Raw genomic sequence first — 17,105 nt, forward strand, 5'->3', positions numbered from 1 at the left:
TAACTCTCCTTGCTGAAGTAATAGCAACCAAAAATAAAGTTTTAAAAGTGAGAAATTTTAATGAAGTAGGATGTAGAGGTTCAAAAGGCATAGTCATTAGTTGGGCGAGGACTAGGTTGAGATCCCATTGAGGTAAAGGAGGTTGAATTGGGGGTCGAATATTAAACAGACCTTGGAAGGTGTAGCTCACTGGTAGAGCTGCTGCCTCTGCCCCCACACAGGTTGGGAGATCAAATCCTTGTGACCCTGGGCAAGTCACTTAATCCTCCAGTGCCCAGCGCTTTGAATGCCAAAGCCACACAAAGGTGGTATTCCCTTTCATCAAGCCCAGTATTCTGTTTCCAGCAATGGCCAACCCAGGTCCCAAGTACCTGGCAGAAACCTAAAGAGGAGCAACATTCCAGAGCTGAGATTGTGATGTCATAATGCCTCATTCCATCAATGCCTAAGAGCCAGCCTCACCAGTGATGTCACAATGACTTGATGGTCCTATACTCAGCTCACATAAGAATTGCTAAACTAGGACAGACTGAAGGTGTGGCTCACTGGTAGAGGTGCTGCCTCTGCACCCAGAGGTTGCGAGGTCAAATCCCAGTGCTGTCCCTTGTGATACTTGTCAAGTCACTCAATCCACCACTTTGACATGCCAAAGCCGCAAAAAGCAGTATGCAAGTTCCCATTCCCTTAATAAAGTCTACTGATGCATGGAAAATTGATATTGCTGCTAGATGACCCTAAACTAAAACTTAACCTTATATAGCGGGTCTTCAACCACGAGAACCTCGACGCGGTTAACAATAAATTAAAAAAATAAAGTGAACTGAACATAGTAACATAACATAGTAGATGACGGCAGATAAAGACCCGAATGGTCCATCCAGTCTGCCTAACCTGATTCAATTTAAATTTTTTTATTTTTTCTTCTTAGCTATTTCTGGGCAAGAATCCAAAGCTTTACCCAGTACTGTGCTTGGGTTCCTACTGCCGAAATCTCTGTTAAGACTTACTCCAGCCCATCTACACCCTCCCAGCCATTGAAGCCCTCCCCAGCCCATCCTCCACCAAACGGCCATATACAGACACAAACCGTGCAAGTCTGCCCAGTACTGGCCTTAGTTCAATATTTAATCTTATTTTCTGATTCTAGATCCTCTGTGTTCATCCCATGCTTCTTTGAACTCAGTCACCGTTTTACTCTCCACCACCTCTCTCGGAAGTGCATTCCAGGCATCAACCACCCTCTCCGTAAAGTAGAATTTCCTAACATTGCCTTTGAATCTACCACCCCTCAACCTCAAATTATGTCCTCTGGTTTTACCATTTTCCTTTCTCTGGAAAAGATTTTGTTCTACGTTAATACCCTTCAAGTATTTGAACGTCTGAATCATATCTCCCCTGTCTCTCCTTTCCTCTAGGGTATACATATTCAGGGCTTCCAGTCTCCCCTCATACGTCTTCTGGCGCAAGCCTCCTATCATTTTCGTCACCCTCCTCTGGACCACCTCAAGTCTTCTTACGTCCTTCGCCAGATACGGTCTCCAAAACTGAACACAATACTCAAAGTGGGGCCTTACCAATGACCTGTACAGGGGCATCAACACCTTCTTCCTTCTACTGACTATGCCTCTCTTTATACAGCCCAACATCCTTCTGGCAGCAGCCACTGCCTTGTCACACTGTTTTTTCGCCTTTAAATCTTCGGACACTATCATCCCAAGGTCCCTCTCCCCGTCCATGCATATCAGCTTCTCTCCTACCAGCATATATGGTTCCTTCCTATTATTAATACCCAAATGCATTACTCTGCATTTCTTTGCATTGAATTTTAGTTGCCAGGCATTAGACCATTCCTCTAATTTTTGCAGATCCTTTTTCATATTTTCCACTCCCACTTCGGTGTCTACTCTGTTACAAATCTTGGTATCATCTGCAAAAAGGCACACTTTTCCTTTTAACCCTTCAGCAATGTCACTCACAAACATATTGAACAGGATTGGCCCCAGAACCGAACCCTGAGGGACTCCACTACTCACCTTTCCTTCCTTCGAGCGACTTCCATTAACCACCACACTCTGGCGTCTGTCTGACAGCCAGTTTCTGACCCAGTTCACCACTTTGGGTCCTAACTTCAGCCCTTCAAGTTTGTTCAACAGCCTCCTATGAGGAACTGTATCAAAGGCTTTGCTGAAATCCAAGTAAATTACATCTAGCATATGTCCTCGATCCAGCTCTCTGGTCACCCAATCAAAAAATTCAATCAGGTTCGTTTGGCACGATTTACCTTTTGTAAAGCCATGTTGCCTTGGATCCTGTAACCCATTAGATTCCTTTCTTTCAGCAACACTTCCATTATTTTTCCAACAACTGAAGTGAGGCTCACTGGCCTGTAGTTTCCTGCTTCATCCCTGTGACCACTTTTATGAATAGGGACCACATCCGCTCTCCTCCAATCCCCAGGAATCACTCCCGTCTCCAGAGATTTGTTGAACAAGTCTTTAATAGGACTCGCCAGAACCTCTCTGAGCTCCCTTAGTATCCTGGGATGGATCCCGTCTGGTCCCATCGCTTTGTCCACCTTCAGTTTTTCAAGTTGCTCATAAACACCCTCCTCCGTGAACGGCGCAGAATCTACTCCATTTTCTCGTGTAACTTTGCCAGACAATCTCGGTCCTTCTCCAGGATTTTCTTCTGTGAACACAGAACAGAAGTATTTGTTTAGCACATTTGCTGTCTCCTCATCACTCTCCACATATTTGTTCCCAGCATCTTTTAGCCTAGCAATTCCATTTTTCATCTTCCTCCTTTCACTAATATATCTGAAAAAATTTTTGTCTCCCTTTTTTACATTTTTAGCCATTTGTTCTTCCGCCTGTGCTTTCGCCAAACGTATCTCTCACTTGGCTTCTTTCAGTTTCACCCTGTAGTCCTTTCTGCTCTCCTCTTCTTGGGTTTTTTTTATATTTCACAAACGCAAACTCTTTCGCCTTTATTTTCTCAGCCACTAGGTTGGAGAACCATATCGGCTTCCTTTTTCTCTTGTTTTTATTGATTTTCTTCACATAAAGGTCCGTAGCCATTTTTATCGCTCCTTTCAGCTTAGACCACTGTCTTTCCACTTCTCTTATGTCCTCCCATCCTAAAAGCTCTTTCTTCAGGTACTCTCCCATTGTCATAATGCCTAACAAAAGAGTTAGTTTTCAAAATGTTTAGCGAATAAAAATGTTTTTAGAAGTTTACGGAAGAGTTGGAAGGAACTGAGACACCTCAAAATTAGGGGGAAGTTTATTCCTTAATTGGGGAAATTTAAACGCCAGAGAGCTGCTAAAATTCTTAACTCCTTGAATTCCTTTCCTAGAAGGAAGAGAAAGTTCAAATCGATGAATGCCTCTCGCATATGAAAATCTATAAACATTCCATAGCAGAGGAACAAGAGGGGCAAAGATACCATGTAAAATCTTAAAAACAATACATAAACACTTAAACTGAATTCTAAAATAAACCGGGAGCCAATGGAGAGAGAAAAGCAAAGGAGTCACATGGTCGAATTTGCTCTTTCCATAGATCAACTTCACGGCGGTATTCTGAATCAATTGTAGTCTTTGAAGGCAGTTCTTAGTGATGTCAAGATAAATGGCGTTACAATAATCTAACTGGGATAATATAATAGATTGGACCAAAACAAAAAATTGACGTTGATGGAAAAGAGATCTGAATCTTCCTCAACATTCGTAAGCTGAAAAAACATTTCATAACCAGAGAGTTTATTTGATCCTTAAAAGTAAGAGAAGAATCAAAAAAGTATTCCCAAAATCTTAGAAGAGAACTCAATTTGTAGGGAGGCTCCAGAATCCAAAAGTACAGTGGAAGGAAAATGATCCAATTTTGGGCCTAACCACAGAAGTTTAGTTTTAGCTGCATTTAGCTTCAACTGGACAGACATAGCCCAAGTTTGTACTGAAGATGTCTTGAAACCCAAATCAGAGAGGTGTAGAAGATACTGTAAGATGAAAGAAATTGAAAAGAGAAGGCACGGGTTTTGAAGAATAGAGTTATACCATAAGGAAAACTGTTTTCACTTTAATGAATAAGACTTTTGAATTAAAGGTTTTCTGGATGCTACAATAACGTCTTGAATTATATTTGGAAGATAGTGGATATCTTTCTCTTGATCATCCATGCTGGTTGAGAAGATACAGATGTGGAGGTAATCATATTGGTTGATGGACGGATAGAGCAGAGAGCCAAGGATATCACACTGCCTTGGCCAACTGAATACTATAAGGATCAGTCACAGAATCCTGTATTGTCTTTTGTATTACTCTCAAAATCAGTGGAATTGGTGGAAAAGCATATAGGAGACTTTGAATCCAGGATTTGGTGAATGCATCCACTGATATACTGCGAGGGTCTGGAATTTTGGAGCAGTACAGTTGATATTTCTTGTTGAGATAAGTAGCAAAGTGATCTATGTGAAGAGTGTCCACTTTTTTGGAAGAGAGTTTGAACAACTTTGGGGAAATGCGACCTTTTGTAAGGTTGTAGTATTCTGCTGAGATTGTCTGCCAGTGTATTATGTTTTCTGGGAAAGGCTACTTTTTTAAACAATATTTCCACCATTTACTTTCATTTCAAGCAGCCAGTTGGATGCTGACTTTCGCCAATTATTAGATAATTCAAGTTCTTATTTGCATTTTAGGAAATTAGTGAAAGCTTATCTATTTGTTACATTTTTGGAAAAATGATGATTTGTATTTTACTGTCAATTACTCGGTCCTCTTTTACCCCACTCCTTTACAAATCCGTACCAGTGTTTTTAGCACCGAGCGCCAAGCGTGGTGACATGTGCGCACAATGCAAGCAACACGGAAACCTCGAGCGACGGATCCAATCAGTGGGCGCACAATTCATGAGGATCCAGTGTTTTCATCCTCCTCCTGCATCCCAGTTGTTTCTTTAGATGATTCAGGCATCTTCAAGGTGATGAGTAGAAAAGTTGTAATGGAGAGCTGTAGAAAATCCGACCGATGGGAACGGGCGGAAACTAAAGACTGGGGATTAGGGGGAAGCAGGGGAAAATGGGTAGGGCTCGGGCATGCCCAGTGGGGCCCGGGCACTGCACGTGCTCAGTGAAAAAAATAAATAAAAATCTCTCTGAGCTATTGGAGAGCTTATCTGCAAATTGGGAGCTGTTGGGACAACACCCATATGTGGCTGACTATCCTGCTGTCCACGGAGAACCTACGTTACAGGTAAGTAACTACACTTTTTAGCGCCGAGCGCCAAGCGCCGCGGTAACAGCTCCGACGCTCATGGAATTCCTATGAGTATCCGAGCTGTTACCATGATGGACGGCGCTAAAAACACTAGCGCAGTTTTGGAAAGGAGGGGGTTGTTTTGTGAACCACACTGAAATGCAAGGTATTGTGGTATATAAATAAATGTTATGTCAGACGTCCTTTTTGAAAATGTCCCTCCGCATGTTTGTGTAAGAGAAGTGACCGCTCCTTCTCCCTGCTGTGGGTTTAATTCTGCTGCTGTCTCGGCTTTTCAAGCATATCCAACCTTCTGATAAAGAGGTGTTGGAAGCATCCAGAGACACTGCTGAATTTTAATGTGTGGAAGACATGCTAAATTAAATTTTTTTTAAATGATTATGTTGACGGTCGGGTCTTGTTTGATTACCTCAACACTAGTTTGCAGAGTTATGTTTGTTCCTCGCTTTTGGTACCTGACTAGTAAAGAACGTGCCACATAGCCTGAACAAATAAATTAATAACTATATTTAAATCAATTAATACAGGGGCTAAGATCAACTTCAGGAAACAAGACAGGAGAGCGTATTTTTTTCGGTTAATGATCCACAACGCTGGAATGCCCTTCCTGATCACATTAGGTCCGAAAACTGTCAAATCTCTTTTTAAATCTTTTTTTTATTTTTAGATGCATTCAATCAGCATATATTTATATTTCAGGCCGGACTTAATTCGCATTTAATCTTAAATTTCATCATACTTTATCTATCTTTTATTTGTTTATAATGAACATAAGAACATAAGAAGTTGCCCCCGTTGAGTCAGACCAGAGGTCCATCCTGCTCAGCGGTCCGCTCCCGCGGCGGCCCATCAGGCCTAATGCGTGAACAGTGGTCCCTGATTTATTTTATAACTTACCTCTAATCCCATCCCTATAATCTACCTCTACTCTTATCTGTACCCCTCAATCCCTTTGTCCTCCAAGTACCTATCCAAGGCTTCTTTGAACCCCTGTAGCGTGCTCCTGTTTATCACATCCTCTGGTAGCGCGTTCCATGTATCCACCACCCTCTGTGTGTAAAAGAACTTCAATTCTCATTCTATTTTAATCTTTATATTAAATGTAAACCACATAGATGCATTTGCCAATGTAGTACATCAAATAATAAATAAACTTGGAACCTTGGCGAGGAGTCCCACTCGTATATTCAATCATACACCTGACACAGTCCTTGTTTGGCATGTGCCTTCTGGGTTAAATCGTGCTTAGATGGCCATCTGTCGATATTCAGTAGCACTTAACCAGGCCACTCAATATCGCAGAATCAGCCACGGCCACGGCCAGGCAGTAGAGGATGGTTCAGGGGTAGAGTAGGGAGCGGAGACAAAAAATATGCAGCTACTTTGTAACATTTTTGTAAGTGATATTTGCTGAAGGGCTGACTGGTAAGATTTGCCTCCATGCAGATGATACCAAAATCTGCAGTAGGGTAGACACCACAGATGGTGTGAATAACATGAAGAAGGATCTAGTAAGGCTGGAGAAATGGTTTGAAATTTGGCAGTCAAGATTCAATGCTAAGAAATGCAAGGTCATTCATTTGGACTACAAAAACCCGAGGGAATGGTACGGTTTAGGGGGCGAAGAACTTCTGTGCACGAAAGAGAAGTGGAGCTTGGGTGTGATAGTATGTGATAATCTTAAGGTGGCCAACAGATGGGAAAGGTGACGACGAAAGCTAGAAGGATACTTTGGTGCATAGGAAGAGAAATGGCCAGTATACAATTCTGGAAACCGCACTTTCAAAAATATACATTTAAATAGGATGGAGTAGGTCCAGAGGAAGACTACTAGAATGATTGGTGGTCTACATCACAAGGCATACAGGGACAGATTTAAAGATCTCAACATGTATACTTTAGAGGAAAGGTGTAAGAGGGAAATATCTACGTGGCATAAATACACATGAGGTGAGTCTCATTCAATTGAAAGGAAATTCTAGAGTGAGAGGGCATAGAAGGAAGTTGAGATGATAGGCTTAGGAGTAATATAAGGAAATACTTTTCTTTTTTTTAAGAAAAGGTGGTAGATGTGTGGAATAGCCTCCCGGTAGATGTGGTTGAGTCAAAGACTGTGTCTGAATACAAGAAAGCATGGGATCTCTTAGGGAGAGGAAGAAATAGTGGATGCTACAGATGGATAGACTGGATGGGATCATTTGGCCTTTATCTGCTATCATGTTTCTATGACATCACAATGCAAGTGTTAAGAGCCTTAGCCAATAGGGAGAAAAGGAGATAGTGAAAAAATATTTCCTCCTATTGGTTTTAAAAGTATTTCCTTGTAACTTCACCAAGTGTCCCCTAGTCTTTGTAATTTTTGACGGAGTGAAAAATCGATCCACTTGTACCCATTCTACTCCACTCAGGACAGTGGAGTAACCTAGGGTATGTTGCACCCAGGGCACATCATTTTTTTGACCCCCCCCCTCCATGTAAAAAAATATTTTTTGTAATGACCATTAAACGGAATAAATGGTCAGAATAGAAACAGGCAGTGAAAATTTTCTTTTATTGAACCTCATATATGTAACCATTATTCCAAACATAACATAACATAAATTATGTCTGAATTGTCATGACATCAGAAGTACATATGGAGTAGTTGCAGGTGATGCTTGGGACAGTTCTGATTGTTTTTGTGTTTTTATGTGTTTTTTGAATAGAAGGGTTTTTATTTCTTTTTTGAAGGTTTTGTAGTCTGTGGTTGAGGTCAATAGGTTGTAGAGTTGGGGGTCGAGTGTTGCAGCTCGAATGGCTAGGAGGTTGTCGAACAGTTTTTTTCTTTTGATGTTTTTGTTTGGAGGGTGTGTGAATGGTGCATGAGTTCTCCTATGTCTGGTTGAGGTGGATTGAATTATTTAGCTGAAGAAATTAGTTACCCCCCCCCCCCATTCCACACACATTAATTTTCTTCCATTTTTGTTCCCATTATAAAAAACACTGATAAGTTCCCAGAAAAAAAATACATTAAAATAAGAAGTGAAAACAAAGGCCCCTACAGATGAGAACATAACATAAGAATAGCCTAACTGGGTCAGACCAATGGTCCATCATGCCCAGTAGCCCATTCTCATGGTAACCAATCCTGGTCAAAACCCAAAGAGTAGCAACATTCCATGCTACCGATCCAGGGCAAGCAGACACTTCCCTCATGTCTTAATAACAGACTATGGACTTTTCCTGCAGGAATTTGTCCAAATCTTTCTTAAAACCAGTTACACTATCTGCTTTTACCATAACTTCTGGCCACTTCATTTTTAAGTTTAGATCTTTCCTTCCAAACAGAGACCTTGCTAGATGTCAAATACAGCACAAGGTAACTTCACACGGACTTAGCTGTGCAGGAAATGTGAATCTCCTCATACACCCACCATATAGTGCAAAAATGTGCAAAGGTCTGGTTTTTTCTTTCGATCACTACATAGCCTAATGCCACACAAGCAGCGCTGTTACAAACATATTCTGTAGGTCAATGCTAAGGTTAACAAAGTTTCCTTCCTTGGACCAGAAGGAGATACTGACAAACCACTGGAAGAGATCCCAAAACAACTACCCAGGAACAACACCCAAAGACCCACTCAGTGTGTGAACAAGTTGAGTGGAGTGGACTAACTGGGGGATGGAAATGGGCCCGGAGTTTGCTCATCAGAATTTCCCAGACCACCTCTTCCTCTCAACACATTGACACGCTGCCACCATCACCACTAGGAACATCTCACCGGGTAGGCCAGCAATGTTATAAACTTTATAAAACACATTATTATATTTTCTTATAAAGCACATATTTTAACTGAACTCTCTGACATCCTCAGCCTTTCCATTCACAAAAATAGAAGGAAGAAAAGTTCCCATTTCCTGCTGTCTCATGTCCCCGGCCTATACAATATTTTTGTTCTGCAGACCCTTCAAAAGTCTGACCAAATCCTCATTTCACTTGCATTATAAAGTACTGAGGATGCCATCTCTCCCTAATCCCATGTCCTAAAGTCTAAGACAGTAGCGCAAACTAGTGCTGCCAAATTCAGGAAAAAATAATTTTGATTCAATTCAGCCTATTGAATTGGTTTATCGATTCAATTTTCCTGCCCAATTGGGTGTTTTTTTCAAACATCCTGGTGGGTTTATTTTATAGCTTTTTCACCCCCCTTTGGCTTCTCCTAACCACACTGGCGCTGTGGTGTAAATAAAATAAAGAAACAAAAAGGACTTTTCCTCTCTCTGTTAAATCCTAGCTCACGTTTGCAGTCTAACACTAGCTCTGGCAGGATACACATTTCAAATCTGACATATTGTAATCACAAAACTGAACATAAAATTAATTTTTCTACCTTTTGTTGTCTGGTTATTTTTAAAATCTTGTTGGTCCAAGGCTCTGGTTGTCTTCTGATAACTTACTTGCCAGGGTCTCCTTCTTTCTTCTTTCTCCATGCTAACCATCCATCTGCCATCTCTGTCCTCCCCTTCCGTTTCCCTTCCCTCCCCCGGATGTCTGGCATCTTTCCTTTTTTTCGTCTCCCTCCACAGATCCACCCTTTCTTAACTACCCTTTCATCCAGCATCTCTCCCTCCTTCCCCACCACCCCAGGGTCCACCATCTCTCCCTTTCTTTTCCCAACTACCCTCCTAATCAGTATCTCTATCACCCCCCTCCACACCATCCCTTGTGTCCAACTTCTCTCCCTTTCTGTTCCTTCCCTCCCTAAAACCATGGTCCATCTTCTCTCTCCCTCTCCTCTATTTTCAGACCCATTATTTCTTCCGGCATATGCACGTCTCTTTGAACCCCTCCCCCTTCCCTCCGTGTACTTCTATACCAGGGCCCCCCCTTCCCTGAAGGCCTGTCCCCCCCTTAAAGGTCTGCATCCCACCCCTGAAGGCCTGTCTCCCCCCCTTGAAGGCCTGCACCCCCCCGAAGGCCTGTCCCCCCCCTTGAAGGCCTGCCTGCCTGTTCCCCTTGAAGGCCTGCCTGTCTGTCCCCCTTGAAGGCCTGTCCCCCCCTTGAAGGCATGTCCCCCTGAAGGCCTGTCTCGCCCCCCCAAGGCCTGCCTGCCTGCCCGCCCCACCCTGAAGGCCTGCTGCCCCCCGAAGGACCACTCGCCCCCCCCACCACCTCAAAGGACTGCTCGCCCCCCCACCACCTCAAAGGACCGCTCGCCCCCTGCCCCCCCACCACTACCAACACAAAGGATTGCTCATTCCCCCAGCCTCCCCGCACCATTTACCTGGGGAAGCAGCCTGCAGCAAGATTGCTGCTTCGGCTCTGTTTCCTCCACCGCGGTCCCACCCCTCCTCTGACGTCAGAGGAGAGGCGGGACCGCAGCGGAGGAAACAGAGCCGAAGCAACGCAAAGATCGCTGGCATCGCGATCTTGCTGCAGGCTGCTTCTCCAGGTAAATGGCGCGGGGAGGCCGGGGGGGGGGAATCCAGACGCGAGACCCAGACATTGGGGGCTGAACCGGACGCAGGGGGGAACCAGACCACCCCTTCAGGGCTTGCACCTGGGGCAGACTGCCCCCCCCCCTTTGGTACGCCACTGACTCAGGATTTTGTAGACTTCAATCATATCTCCCCTCAGCCGTCTCTTTTCCAAGCTGAAGATCCCTAACCTCTTTAGTCTTTCCTCATATGAGAGGAGTTCCATCCCCTTTATCATCTTGGTCGCTCTTCTTTGAACCTTTTCTAGCGCCGCTATATCTTTCTTGAGATAAGGAGACCAGAATTGAACGCAATACTCCAGATGAGGTCGCACCATGGAGCGATACAGGGACCTTATAATGTTCTTAGTCTTGTTAACCATCCCTTTTTATAATTCCTAGCATCCTGTTTGCTTTTTTGGCCGCCACCACACACTCATGCAGAAGATCCTGGGGAGTCAGGAGGTCATTGGAGAATGAGCGATAAACTGGGCTGGATTACCAGGAAAGGTATCCAGAGGACTTCTAGTCATCTAGAGGAAGATGAACCAGTCCTGGCTTTGCACACATATTTATTTTGACTTCCCCTAAGCAATGGAAGTAAAACCCAAATGTCTCAATCCGTTCTCCATTTTCTGGAGCCGTATGGAAACCCATCCTTAAGGAAACTATAAGCTATGCTTTAATATATTTAATGGGGATAAAACCAGGGCTGGCTCAGTTGGCCTTTAGTAGGTGACAAGGGAACATATAGTAACCCTAGTTCCTGGCATGGATCGAGGGAAGGAGGAAAAATTGTTTTCTACCAGCTTCCCCACTGAAATTAAAGTAGAGTAGTGTAGCCGTGAGTCTTTTGCATCTCCCACAAAAGACACTTCACTTCGGCATTTAGAATTATATGGGAAACGTGCATGTGACTGGTAACCTGCTGCCTCTATTCACATCAAATTCTATTTATATCCATTCTCATATTATGTATCTGCTCAGCAAGCTTTGCCTTCCTGGATTCTGCGCTTTGTGTGAAGCTGGTTAGGATTCCGGGTTCAATATTTAAGTGACTTAAAAAGGCCTCGGCTACCCCTTCCTCCAGCACATGCACCTCTGGCAGTCTGAGGGCCGCCTCCAACACACACACACATGCATTCCCTTTTCTAGCTTTGCAAGTAGGATTTTGGAGGTGCAGGGGGGCTAAGCCTGGTATCAGGAAGCAAAAACTTATAAAAGCAAGGTCTTGTGTTTTTCTGAATTGTGAAGTCTTTAGCACATCCCCTCTCTGTGTTCGGTTATTATAGATCCCTGCCCCTCCCCTAATATACTGAGATCCTCATGGTCCCCTTTCTTTGGGTGGGGGGGGGGGGGCTGGGACAAGATGTCCCAGGAGGCCCTTGACGCTGGAGCAGCTGGGACCCTTCTTAACCTTTACAGCATTGTCTGGGCCGGGAGGGGGTGGAGAGGGAAGAGAGGGTGGAGGAAATACCAAATCCTATAAATTGAAGCAGACAGCGCTAAAGCTCTTTACCCACTTCCCATTTCCACTCCAAAAGACCCCTCTTCCAAAGCGGAGGATGGGAAAGCAAAGGGTAGGCAATTATGATACCTCTTTTGTGGCAGATTATGCTGTGTGTGTAGATTATATATTTGTATAAATATATGTAAGAGTGTGAGAATACTGGCCTTGAAAATATTGCATTTTTTTTTGTATTGTATTGTGGTAGCTTTATTTGGAGATAGAGATGGTGTTAGATAAATTGAGGGTTACATAGGATCCTTTTGATATATGAGTGTGTGAGTGCCTAGGTGTTTTTGTAAACGTTGCTTACAACATCTTTGATGTATTAAGGTCGATCTAGGGATGGAGGAAAGGGGTGGAAAGCACCTAGATACATCTTTGGAGAAAAACTGATGCAGCTGTGGGGGTTGCGGTGGAGGGGGGGCTACATCGTTGCTGCCGAACGCTGAATAATTTCTGCCTGTCTGTTCTTCTTTCTTTACCATTGTTCAATTATTCTCCTGCAGGTCCTGGTGACCAGCTGGATCACGGATCCACTTGGGATCCTGGAAATACATTTCAGATCCGCTTCATCTTTATCATCGCTCATCATCTCCTCCCTCCTCGGTTCCATACCCCCCCCCTCTCCCTCCCGCCCCCTCCTTCTTTGAAGACGCTGAGGGGCTGGAGGAAGAGAAGCGACTGAACAAGAGGTGGGGCGGAGGAAGGACAATGTGCACAGCATCATTTACACTTTCAAGCTATGACAGACACGCATTGAAGGAGAGAAGCATTCCGGGCAAATGCAGGCTGATGGGACCCGATAGGTTCACAGACACGAGAGACGTGGAGAATTGGATAAAGGAGGCAAGGACGGGAAGAGATGGAGTTGCCTTCCTTACTGGTACCCAGAGATGCTGCGGGATAGAGATGCAGATGCTACCACTGCTTGAAAACAGGAAGGATGGAGAGGCTTGTCCTCTTTCTTGCTGCAGGAAGGACAAAAAAAAGAAGTGCTAAGGAATTTGGCAGACACTGTTTGTCATTTCAATATGTTCTTATGTGATTATGCATATCTCTGTGAATGTGCATTCAATGTATGTATGTGTGTGTGTGTGCGCGTGTGTGTGAACTCACATATGTATCTGTGCCTGCATACATGTGTATTTGCATGCATGTGGGTGCACATGTGACTGTATCTATTTGTGGAATTTAGTCTACATGTTTCTGTGTGTGTGTGCATGGGTCTATATGTGTTCACATGTGTACAAATATATATATATATATATATATATATATATATATTGTTGGTGCACACATATTTTTTCCATCTGTCTGTCTCTCTGCTGCTCTCGCCTGGCTTCGGCTCTCCGTGTTCACAGCGGACCTTGATTTAATTTCATAGAATTAAGGCACGCGGTGAATGCCAAGAGAAGAACTTCCTTGTCTTCATCGACTCCCTGCCTCGGCTGAAGAAGTCCCGAGATCTCTCTCTCCTTTCTTCTTCTTTCCAAATGGTCTCCAGTGAGTATTTACAGCCCGGAGGAGGGGAGGGGGAGGAGGGGGAACTGTCAAAAGCAGAAATCGAGACAAAGGGATTCCAGGACGAACACGACAAGGACCAAAAATTTAAAACAAAAAAAAAAAATTAAAAAAGGAATTTCTGGTAAGATAAATCAAATATTAATAAAACTTGTTTCTGGATGATTGATTGTGGTTTTACATTTCATTAAATTTCTTTTTTTTTTCATCCTTTTTATCTTGCTTTATAGTACAAAGAGAATTGCTCAGAGGACTTTGTATGATGGTTTGGGGTACAAATGTCTTCAGGATACCTACATGGTTAGATTTCTGTAGTGGCAGATGTAGCAAATAGCGCATTGCTTACAGAGACTTGTAAGTGGCCTAAGAATGGAAAGTCACTTTATATTCAGGAAAACATGGTGCAAAATGCTTGTTAAACAGACGCATGTGACTGCAGGTGTACATTAGATTTGCATGTTTCAATAATACCTGTGCCTTAAACTCTGTAAGCCTGAAAAGTGATCACACGGCAAGCTAGAAATAATGGAAAATTTTATATAGAATAATACATTTATCTGGCAGCTGAAAGAGGATCTGAAATGTTTTCTTGCAAATATGCCGGAGGATTTTGAAATACTACTGGGCAAACGAATGGGGAGAAAGGGGTACGTGCGGGCTAGAGGAGATAAGGAGGGAAGCTACCGCAGTGATGTAAGGAGAGGTGACCCCCCTCCCCCCCACCCCCTCCCACTGTATGCAGATATTAGTGGCAGGGTGACTCCTTGAGGGATCTCCAGGGCCTTCTGCAGAAGACACTTGGGACAGACATTGCTCGTCCCTGGAAATGAGCTGCGGGAAATAGATCTGCATTTTGGATTCGTCAGGTACTTGTGACCCAGACTGGTCATTGTTGGAAGATAGGATGCTGGGCTCACTGGACCTTGCTCTGACTTTGAAAGGCTTATCTTATGTCCTTATGAGCAGACAGCCGCCAGAGGACCTGAAAGCAGCTCTAGGACACTTGATGGGAGACTAGGTCAGCCTGTGCCAGCCTTTTATAATGTTCTGTTCTGCCGTAGAGCCTCATCATTCTGGATGGTGAGGGTCTATAAAGCTAGTCTCTGGTGTTTAGCCAACTGGACAGGAGATTGGTGGTGGGATGGTGAGGGGAGAGGAGAGGAAAGGTCCAAGCTGAGCCGGAGACATTGACAGTCTATGGAGTTGCAGGCTCCTCTTTCTATTATCTGCTACCTTGAGGTCATTAGGAGACAGGCTATAAGATTGGAAAGACCCGCTGTGATGTACTCGTTGGCCTCTCCCAGCATCTCCTTAGCATCTGACAGAACATGGATAAGAGGTGGTGGTGGGAGCCAAGGCACTGCATTTCTGCCCTGACGTCTTTATGAAGTTGCTAAGGGGGATTGTGGGGTTCCAAACGGCGGGGTCAGCCTCAACAGTAGGTCTCGCTTTTTAGATGGATCATGCAATGAGCATCTACTGTGGACACCCCAGAGTCAGAAGCAGCTCCCGCGGCAGCATAGAGAGGAGAGCAAAGATTACGTCACACATCCATGTTAAAAATTCTAAACTGGATTTCTAGAATTTATTATTGGTGGGTTCTTTCATTTATTTTTTTCTATTTTTTTTTTGTATTATTTTATTTTAGCTCATAAGTGAGAATATTTGGGGATCTTTGCTCTACAGTGCTACAAGCTTTGACCTTGTAAAGCTCCTGCCTTGAGATTTTTTTTAGGAAGCTGGACAGGGGAGTAATTGATGGTGAGGAACAGGGATAGAAAGGGACATGGGCAATGAAATAAGAGACAGGGGCAGGAGCTGGGCTGGTTCTGGAACTGATCCAGCAAGAAAATAAAGGAAAGAAAATGTAAGCAAGCAGAAAGCAAAATCAGGCTTAAGGACACTAAAATTGTTTCTCACCTTATCAGTGAATAAAACAGTGTAATCGCCATGTTTGTTCACTTGGATGTGTAGAAATCAAGCCAATAGGAAGGCTATAGACGAGACTTCATTTATTTTGAAATGAATCAAGAAAATGTGTGATGATGAGATCTCCAGGGCCGATATAAACCAAAATGTTCATGGGAACACCCAAGCAATCCTGAAATAATAGCTGAAATAGGTGCAAATTAAAAAAAAAAAACCTAGCGCCTAGCAACAAAGAAATAAGTTATATGGAGGACAAAAGGTTGTGTTTTTTAGCATGAAAATTTTAACCCTTTTTTAGATGTCAATGTCATCCAGACGTGTTTAATTTATTTGAGAATTAATGGTCCATACAGCCATGATAATACTAAAATATTCTTTGTTCTGCTCTATATGTGTGTGTGTTTAGACATTTTAGTCACCAAAATTAAATATATATATAGTCTGTGAGTCCAAAAGAGAAGGGATTCGCACATACATATAAACACACATGCATGCACAGTGATATGTATTTTTCATATTAACCTATTCCTAAAATATTGCCACAGTGAAACAAATGTCTATTACAAAAAGATCATTTTTGCTCTCCCAAATCTTGCTGTTTCAAAATCAGGATTTGCTCCCAGAACATTGATATTGAGGAGCTTCTCCATTCTACGATCTTCGGCTTCAAAGCCCAGAAACATCGACTGAGGAAAAATCCTTTCACAAAAAGGCCTAATATATTTTGGTGCATTTTTTTTCAAACGATAACTTCTGTTTCTGCTAGATGCATTAGGGTAGTTTACATCGGAGAGAGAGAGAGAGAGAAATGAGGCAGGAAAACGTATGGGAGTTAGTCAGTAGACAAAATGGCGCATGGCATCGGTTGCTTTTGGTAACCCCCTTCTCGTTTGGACTCGCAGACTAACTCAAACAAGGACAATGTGCTCGCCTCCCCACATCAGTGTGTTTGACCGAGGTTCTCTCCTAAAATCCAGCATCAAGAATAAATCATTTACATTAATCTCTTCAACATTACACAGTGTTTTTTTGGAACAACATTTTCTTATTTAATACTTATTTTTAAAGATCACATCGGTGAGAAGCAAGATTTCTAGCTCAACGGAAACTGCCTTTCAAAGCTATAACCAATAATTTATTAATTATTTGCAAACACGTTACACGCACAATTACGCTACAGATTCATGAGCAAGGAACAAGAGGTTAAAATACGCATGCATATTATAAGATGAATATACATCAAGAAAGAATTATGTTAGCTTGGATAAATAAATAAATACTAGTCGGCCTTTAGGTAAAAATAAAAGCAGGCAAATAATTATTGTCATAAGAACATAAGAATAGCCTTACTGGGTCAGACTAATGGCCCATTCTCACGGTGGCCAATCCAGGTCACTAATACCTGGCCAAAGCCCA

This window comes from Geotrypetes seraphini, chromosome 8, assembly GCF_902459505.1.
Source record: "Geotrypetes seraphini chromosome 8, aGeoSer1.1, whole genome shotgun sequence".
NCBI classification, from domain to species: Eukaryota; Metazoa; Chordata; class Amphibia; order Gymnophiona; family Dermophiidae; genus Geotrypetes; species Geotrypetes seraphini.